This window comes from Chinchilla lanigera, unplaced genomic scaffold (assembly GCF_000276665.1).
Source record: "Chinchilla lanigera isolate Chin_1 unplaced genomic scaffold, ChiLan1.0 scaffold00009, whole genome shotgun sequence".
NCBI classification, from domain to species: domain Eukaryota; kingdom Metazoa; phylum Chordata; class Mammalia; order Rodentia; family Chinchillidae; genus Chinchilla; species Chinchilla lanigera.
Window position 1 is genome coordinate 31,717,555 of NW_004955410.1, and position 7,619 is coordinate 31,725,173.

Below are 7,619 nucleotides of genomic sequence, written 5' to 3' on the forward strand. Positions count from 1 at the left end.
CACCTCTCAGGATGATTAGTGAATTCAGATTTGCATCACCAACCTTTCCTACTGCTCTAAGTCTTTCATATTAGCTACTGCCTTAAAAAGATTAACCAGAGCCCAGTTTTCAATTTCCAAAGCATTATCTGGACAATGGCTTGCTACTAATCACCTGCTGCTTGATGACCATGCCCCCCACAGTGCATTATGGGACTGATTTGCAACTATTGATTGACATTTTCCTGGCTTGACCCAGGCTTTGAAAAACAAATTTGCAAAACCATTAGAGTTCTTTTCTTTTAGTGAATAAGACCTTTTTTTTTTTGTAGTACTGAGGATGGAACTCAGGGTTTCATGTACGCTAGGCAAGTGCTCTACCACTGAGCTATATCCCCAGCCTCAACAAAAACATCTTGATAACAAGAGCCAGTGGCATTTCACATAGCCTTGATTCAAAAACCCAGGTCCTGGAATTCTGTAAAGAGATTAACTACTGAGGCGGAAGAAAATGGTACACAAGGGACAGATCCAGAAGCTGCAGAACATCAGAACACATTTCGCACTAACACAGAAAGGGTCTACAGCTTTTCAAATGCAAAGCATTTCACAAGAACAAAACATATGAGTCACCACAAAAGTATGCGCTAAAACTCAGCTGTGAGCAAATAAACACCCTGCTGACTGCCTGCCAAAGACTTGGCTGAAGACTTATGTCACCCCACTTAACACATAAGTACAACCAGGCAGCATCTGCAGCACAAATCCTTCACACAGCTCAGCCAGAGAGCAGCTGGGCATCCATGTGCATTGACTCTGAGGGGCAATCAGCACTGAGAGGATGACCCAACTACAAACCCTGGACTATCCTCATCAGAGCCGGGCAGCCTGAGCCTCCGTGAGTGAGATCCTAGCTAACGAAGATGAAGACCTGCCCAAAACACCAGATACACCAGAGGCAGGAGAGAAGGTATGTGAAGCTGCCTGAAGCAAACTAGCAGGCTATGCCAGGAGCTTGGCCCCACATGGTGGAGGCTTTTCTTGTGACCTGAGAGCTCCAAATAAAGAATTTCTTCTTTCCAAACCCTGAAAGTATGTGCAAATTCATCAGAAGATGAATTTGCATTCCCCAAAATAAACAAAGTGGGGGAAGAGCCCCTTTTTACGAGTGCTGAGCTACAAGCAGAGGGCACAGAACAGATGCAAAAACACTGACTCTTCCTCTGCCCCTTAAACTGAAAGTCCTGGGCATTTGGGGCCTGCAGACCCTGATCCCCTGACTTGCACACTCTCAACTTCCTTCTGCTCTTTGGGATCTTTTGTTCCTGCTTCCAGGATCCAAGATGAACTAGCATCCCCCAGAGACCATCCACTGCTGCTCCTGATGAAGGATGCTGGTTGCCTTGGGGGTCCTCACCTGTCCCAGAAGACTACAGATCAGGTGCTGTAGGCTGAGCATGCCTGACTCCGAATCCTGGTCCTGCCTTCATTCACTTTTTCTAGGCCTAGTTCTTTTGCCTGGAAATTGAAAACCATTAAGTCTATCCCTCCAGAATTGTTTCACTCTTTAACAGTGTTTGTAAAGCTAATAAGTAGGGGTTAGTATGGTTTGAATATTTGTCATCCAGAATGTATGTGTTGGAAACTTGATCCTCAAAGTCGTAGTTCATGGAATTAGGAGTTGGGAGGGGACTGAGTCATGGAGGCTCTATCCTCTTGATGCATTAAGCCACTCATTGATTAAAGAATTAATGGACTTGCAGGTTTACAGGTATTATAGTTTGGACCCTACTTATCCTTCAGAGGCACAGATGGTAAGATCTCAGTCCCCGCCTGCAGTGCTATTGGGAGGTAGTGGAACTTTTATGACATGGGGTCCAGTGGAGGGAGGTTAGGTCATTTGGGAGCATGGTTTTGAAGGGGATGTTGTGACCCCTGTACCTTCCTCTGTCTTTCTCTGTTTCCTAGGCACCCTGAGGTGAGTAGTTTCTTGCCTCACACCACCATGATGCTCTGCCTCCTCATAGGCCCAAAGGAACAAAGCCAAAGCTAAGTGACCATGCACTGATACTCCTGAAACTGTAAGTGAAAGTAAATTTTCCTCCTTTTGAGATGATTTTCTCAGGTATTTTGTCACAGTGATGGAAAGCTGACTGACATAATGGGTTATTGAGGGAGTGGGTTAGTTATCATGAGTGGGTCTGTTATAGAATCCAGTTTGGCTACCTCTCATGAATTCCAGATATAGATCCTTGACAATGGACTTCTCCAAAACAAATTTCTTTATAAATTACATAGTCTCAAGTATTCAGCTATAGCAAGAAAAAACAGATTAAGATCAGTTCATTAACTATCTTTTTCTTATAAACTATTGATAGGGAAAAGATGGGGACAAAATTCTTCAATAGTTTCTCACTGCAATTAGAATAAAATTCTGCATCCTTACCTAGCCCAGGAGGCTCTGCCTGGGCTAAGTATAATCTAAGGTTTAGCTCCTTTCTGTACCCTCCTGGGCCCTGGCCTCACCAGGCTGGGCTCTCATTACCCCACACACCCAGGTCCTTCCAACCTCAGGGCTTCAGACATCCTGCTCCCTGCATCTGGCATGGTTTCACTCCTTAAGTGCATCCTCAAATCCTAAGTGAAAAGGCTCATTCCTAGAAAACATCCCAGATTTCCCCAATCCCAGAACAGCTGTTACTTCTGTCTCATGACTTGTGTTATTTCCACTCAGAGCACTCTTCAGAATTTATAATTTTGTATTTAGCTGTATGTTTACACTCACCCCTACTATGGACCGAATGTGTAAGTTCCCAGAAGGTCACATGCTGAGGTTCTAATCTCCACTGTGATAGTGTTTGGAGGTGATTAGGATGAGGAGATCTGAGGATGATGCCCCGGTGAAGATACTGGTGTCCTTATAAGAAGGGACATGAGAGACACCTCCTGCCCTCCCTCTCTGTCTCTCCCTCTCCCACATGAGGACAGGGCAAGAAAGTGCTACCTGCAAGCCAGTAAGAGAACACCACCAAAGTGGACCATGCTGGCATTCTAATCTCATCCTTCCAGCCTCTGGAACTGTAGGAAAGAATGTCAGTGGTTTAAGCCACAAAGTCTATGTTCATTTGTTTTACAGAGACAGCCTGAAAATCCCATATGCCCTGAGACTGGGTTTGTTTTATTCATTGCTACATCCTAAAGTCTTCAGGAAATGCCCAGTTCCAGACAGACCTTCTACAAAGTTTATTCTTTCATGTTGACAAAATGAATGCCCAAAGAGCCAGGATGAACCAGGAGCTATCAATAGCTTTCTAAAAGTCTTCAACACCAGGCTGCAGAGCCAGCAAAGCATTTCACCTCCTGGGAAAGCCAGAAATTCTCACCTCCTTGTAGGAAATACTACAGTATCTACAACCCACTCAGTTAAGAATTTGTCTCTCTGGCCCTCAAGTTCCACTGGGAAGCCTGCCAGATCTCAAGAAAGTGAATGGAGTAAAAAAGAAGAGGAAGGATGAATGAGAAATTTCAAAACAGGGGACATACTTAGAACAGGCCTTCCTCTTTCCCTCCCTCCTTTCTTTCTTTCCTTTCTTTCTTTATTTTTGTGGTACTGGGGATTGAACCCATGGCCTTACCCTGCAAGAACTCTACCACTGAGTTCCATCCCCAGCCCCTTAAAATAATTAATTAATTGATTGATTAATTATGCCTTGAGACAATGTCTCACTATATTTCCCAGGCTGGCCTTGAACTTGCAATCGCCCTGCCTCAGTCTTCTAAGTAGCTGGGATTGCAGGTATGTACCACCACGCCCAGCCAGGCCACTGTACTTTCCGTGGAATGCTCTGTTAAATAGGAAATTCTGGGCCTGTTTTCTGTGCTCCTAAACATCTGCCTGGATGAACGGATGCTTTACTACACCCAGGCCAACAGTCTCAGTGCATGTAGATGACATTCATCACAAAATAAGCACAATCCACTGCTATAGTCAATATCAGAATGAGGGGGCTTTTAAAACAAAAATCTGAATTAGGCCAAACAGTCTAAGCAATATTTGAACTTTAAAAGTTATCTGAGCAGCAGGAGAAAGAAACCCCACTTTCACTTCATATGCAGGACGAGCCCTATGTTTAGAAGTAGAGCCATCTGTTGCACAGCCCTGGCAATGACAGGAGGTGGGTGTGGTCAGGTGGGTGGGGCAAGCAGAAGGGAGGGCCACTCATTAGGTAGGTGGGCCAGAGGTTAAGAAGCACTGGACACAGCACTTCCTCTCTGGGCTAGATATTTAACCTCAGGGAGCCTCAGCTGTCTTGTCTGCAAAACAGGGAAAACGATAACTACTGACTTCATAGGGTTGTTAGGAAGACTAAATAAGGTGAAAAACAGGCAAAACAAAAACTAACCAAAGGAAAAATAAAAACCGTAGAACCCTTGCTAGCACACAGTAAGCCTATGTCAGTGTTGTAGGGTCTATTAGATCAGACACAGCTTCATTTCATTTAATAAATTAAGCCTCAAACCAATCCTTCCAGGTAGGTAGAGCCACCCCCATTGAATAGACCCCAAACTGACACTTGTATGTGTTTTACTCAAGTCATGTAAATAAAAAACAGCAAGACCACACTGGAAACAAATTGCCCTCATAATTATTATCACCAAAATAATCACTGGTCATTGAAAGCAAGGTGGTGTGCCAAGCCTTTGCGTGGATTAACTCATCAAGTAACAAAAGCCCTATAAGGAAAGAACTATTTTACAAGGGAGGACATAGGGTTGGAATGGCCGAAAATCTTGACCAAGTTCACATGGCAGAGAACAAAACAGGACCGTGATGCCAACTCTCGCTCCAAAACCCAAGGTTTCTTCCATGTAAGTCTTGCCTAGCTGGTATTTGTTGTAGATCTCGTATCTCCACCTGAAACTGTCAGCACGACTGATTTTGTGTTAAATATGAAACATGAGCCTTATGAAATAGAGCCAGGAATGGTCACCTAAAAGAAGAGACTTACCATTCTGTGTTATAAAGAGTTAGGAGATCTCCCAAGAAATCCCAGTGATCAACCCAGTCTCCTCCAGGAGGTTTGGTCTTGACATTACAGACAGCAGTGATGTGTAAAGCAAAGCACAAGAAGTTCTTGGTCATTAGAACTTTACTCTTTTGGGAAGTAGAACGACGCAACATTCTTTCAAGTCAGTATTCTGCTCACAGTTCTCCCACTCCATTCGGAGTTTTTTCAGCACTGTGTAATTGCCCTGCCTAGTCATGTGTGGCTCTGAAAATGTCTACTAGGTCCCAATGCTTCTGACACTAAGCTATGCGGTAGCAATGATACAGCAGATGGATAAAGGATATTGACTTTTGGAAATAAACATACAATGGGTGCATTTTCTTGATTTATGAATCCACCCCTCCCCCTGCACCACAAATACACACACACACACACACACACACACACACACACACGAACATCTAGCAAAATCTGGTGCTAATCTGGTGCTCATTTAGCAATTACCTGGGCCCTTGACCCAGAAATTGGTCCTCTAATTGATAGTTTGCTGTAAGTTAAAGGAAAATGACTCCGTAGCAAAACAAATTCCAAAGTGGCTGCTTACTGCAGAGCAACCTACTGATTTTAATGAAGCACAACACAAAGTTGCCTTTTGGCTCTAAAGAAGCACATTGTTTGCTGGGGACTCTGCTCCATCAAAGGTCCAAGGTAAGATCCCTGCAGAGTGACAGCATCCCCGGCTGACTCCGTGGGTTCAGAGGCTGGGAGGAAAGCAAAGGGGAGGGAGGTGGCCAGCTTGCCTAGGCCACTCTGTGTAGTAATCTCTGCCCACAGCCTGGTGTGTGGCAGTTCCAGATAAAACTCACATTTATTTAAAAATCTAAGCCGGGAAGTCATACTTCAACAAACTTTTGCTTTGAAAGGCTTTTTTTTTTTTTTTTTGAGACAGGGTCTTGCTGTGGAGTTTGGGCTGGCCTTGAACTCACTGTGTAGCTCAGGCTGGTCTTGAACTCTCAGTGATCTTCTTGTCCCAGCCTCCTGAGTCCTGGGATTCCACCTATGCTGTACCATGCCTGGCACTTTGAAAGACTTTCTAGCTTGGGTTAAAATCTGTTAATTAACTGAAATGGCAGCAACTCCTCACCTCTTATCACAAGAGGCAAGACAGGAAGAATCACTTGTGCTCAAAGAGCATTTGATGCACCAAAGAGGAATTTTCCCAGAAAGAAGCTGGGAACTGGAGGATGACTGAAAGGAGGCTCTTAACTGTGACTAAGAACTGCCAATGACAAAGCACCTGCCATGCACCGCCCAGCCTGACAGGGGTCTGATGCACGTCATCTCACTGAACTACAGCAGCCTCAGGAGAAACAGCCTCACTATTTCCTCCCCATTTTATAGGTTCAAAAACAGGGTCTCAGAGAGGTCAAGTAACTTATCCATGGTCTCATATCGCAGAAGTGACTGAATCAGAATTTGGACCCAAGTTTAATGGGCTCTGAAGTTTGAGCTTTTTCTCCATTCCACAAAAAAATAAAATCTACTTCTCTTGCAACACCTCTCTTCCACCTCTTTGCTGTGGGTTTTAAATCTGCTCAATATAAGTAGATGCCTGTCCCTTGTCTGTTTGCCTGGATTCCAGCTACCTGCCCTAGGCGTCTCCCCCCAGGGGAGAACAGGCAATCCACTCCTCTCTAACATCCTCAGTTCAACTACTTTTGATTGTGATAAATAAATCTTAAACAGGGAGCTCTAGGGAGGACAGTTCCCACACTCGGGAGAGCACACCTCTGGCTTCCCTTTCGAAGCCAAAGGCACAGGAGTTGTCCAGGCAGGATTTACTGATTTCCCAAGACTTAATTTCAAATACCGACAATCTAGGCATGCCCCAGGGTGCAGAACCAACAGGACATCATGATCTGTCATTCGGTATGTTTTTCACAACATGCCAAGACATTGCTGCTTGTTTGAGACTTTTTGCTTATGATATTCAGTCGATCCCGCCAAACATGGTCTCATTTTCTTATTTTGTACTCCATAATCGCAAGGGAAGTCCTCTCCTCACCACGGGACCAAGCAGGACACTGGAAGCAGCCTGACTACAGGCTGGACAGCAGGAGGTCCAAGGACAGCCCTCCCCTCTTGCCTGTGGTGGGTGGTTCCTAACCCTAGATGCAGGCTGGAATCACCTGGGGTGCATTTCAGTACCAAGCCTGGGTTCCACCCTGGAGATTCGGAGGGACTTCAGGGAAAGCCTTGGGCATCTGGATTTTAAGTGTCCCAAGCGACTGTAAATTGCAGGAGGAACTAAGAACTCCGGTCCTTGGGCACCGTGGGACAAAGGGCTCCGCTAACGCGGACTTGCAGGGTTCTCAACTTTGGAACTTTAATGCAATCCTCAGCCTCCCGGGTTTCCCCGCCTTGTCCACCCGAGCAGCCCCTCCTGCGGACCGCACGCAGATCCTGCCTCCCTGCGCCTCCCTGTTCTTGGGGCCCGAACCCCAGAAGCGGCCGCTCAGCGCAAACCCCCAGGACTTACTTCGTCTTAGGTCTGCAGGACTCGCAGCATCTGGAAGCAAAGGCAGGAGCTAGGTGCGCGGGGAAGCGGGCGGCGGCCCGGGGAGCTCGGCG

General features: G+C 45.7%; 1 protein-coding gene and 1 long non-coding RNA gene across 8 annotated transcripts in view; one reads left to right on the plus strand and one right to left on the minus strand.

Annotated features, from left to right (window-relative positions):
• Nod1 (nucleotide-binding oligomerization domain containing 1) overlaps positions 1-7,619 on the minus strand; it is a gene marked incomplete at its 5' end in the record, with an annotated part of 43,983 nt that extends 36,364 nt beyond the window's left edge. For all 7 annotated transcript variants that reach the window (XM_013510628.1, XM_013510627.1, XM_013510625.1 and 4 more), the window contains 1 exon segment: positions 7,528-7,619.
• Positions 1,172-3,521, plus strand: LOC106147787. The gene is made up of 3 exons (XR_001232754.1): positions 1,172-1,420; positions 1,948-2,060; positions 3,116-3,521. It is a non-coding gene; the product is annotated as an uncharacterized LOC106147787 (long non-coding RNA).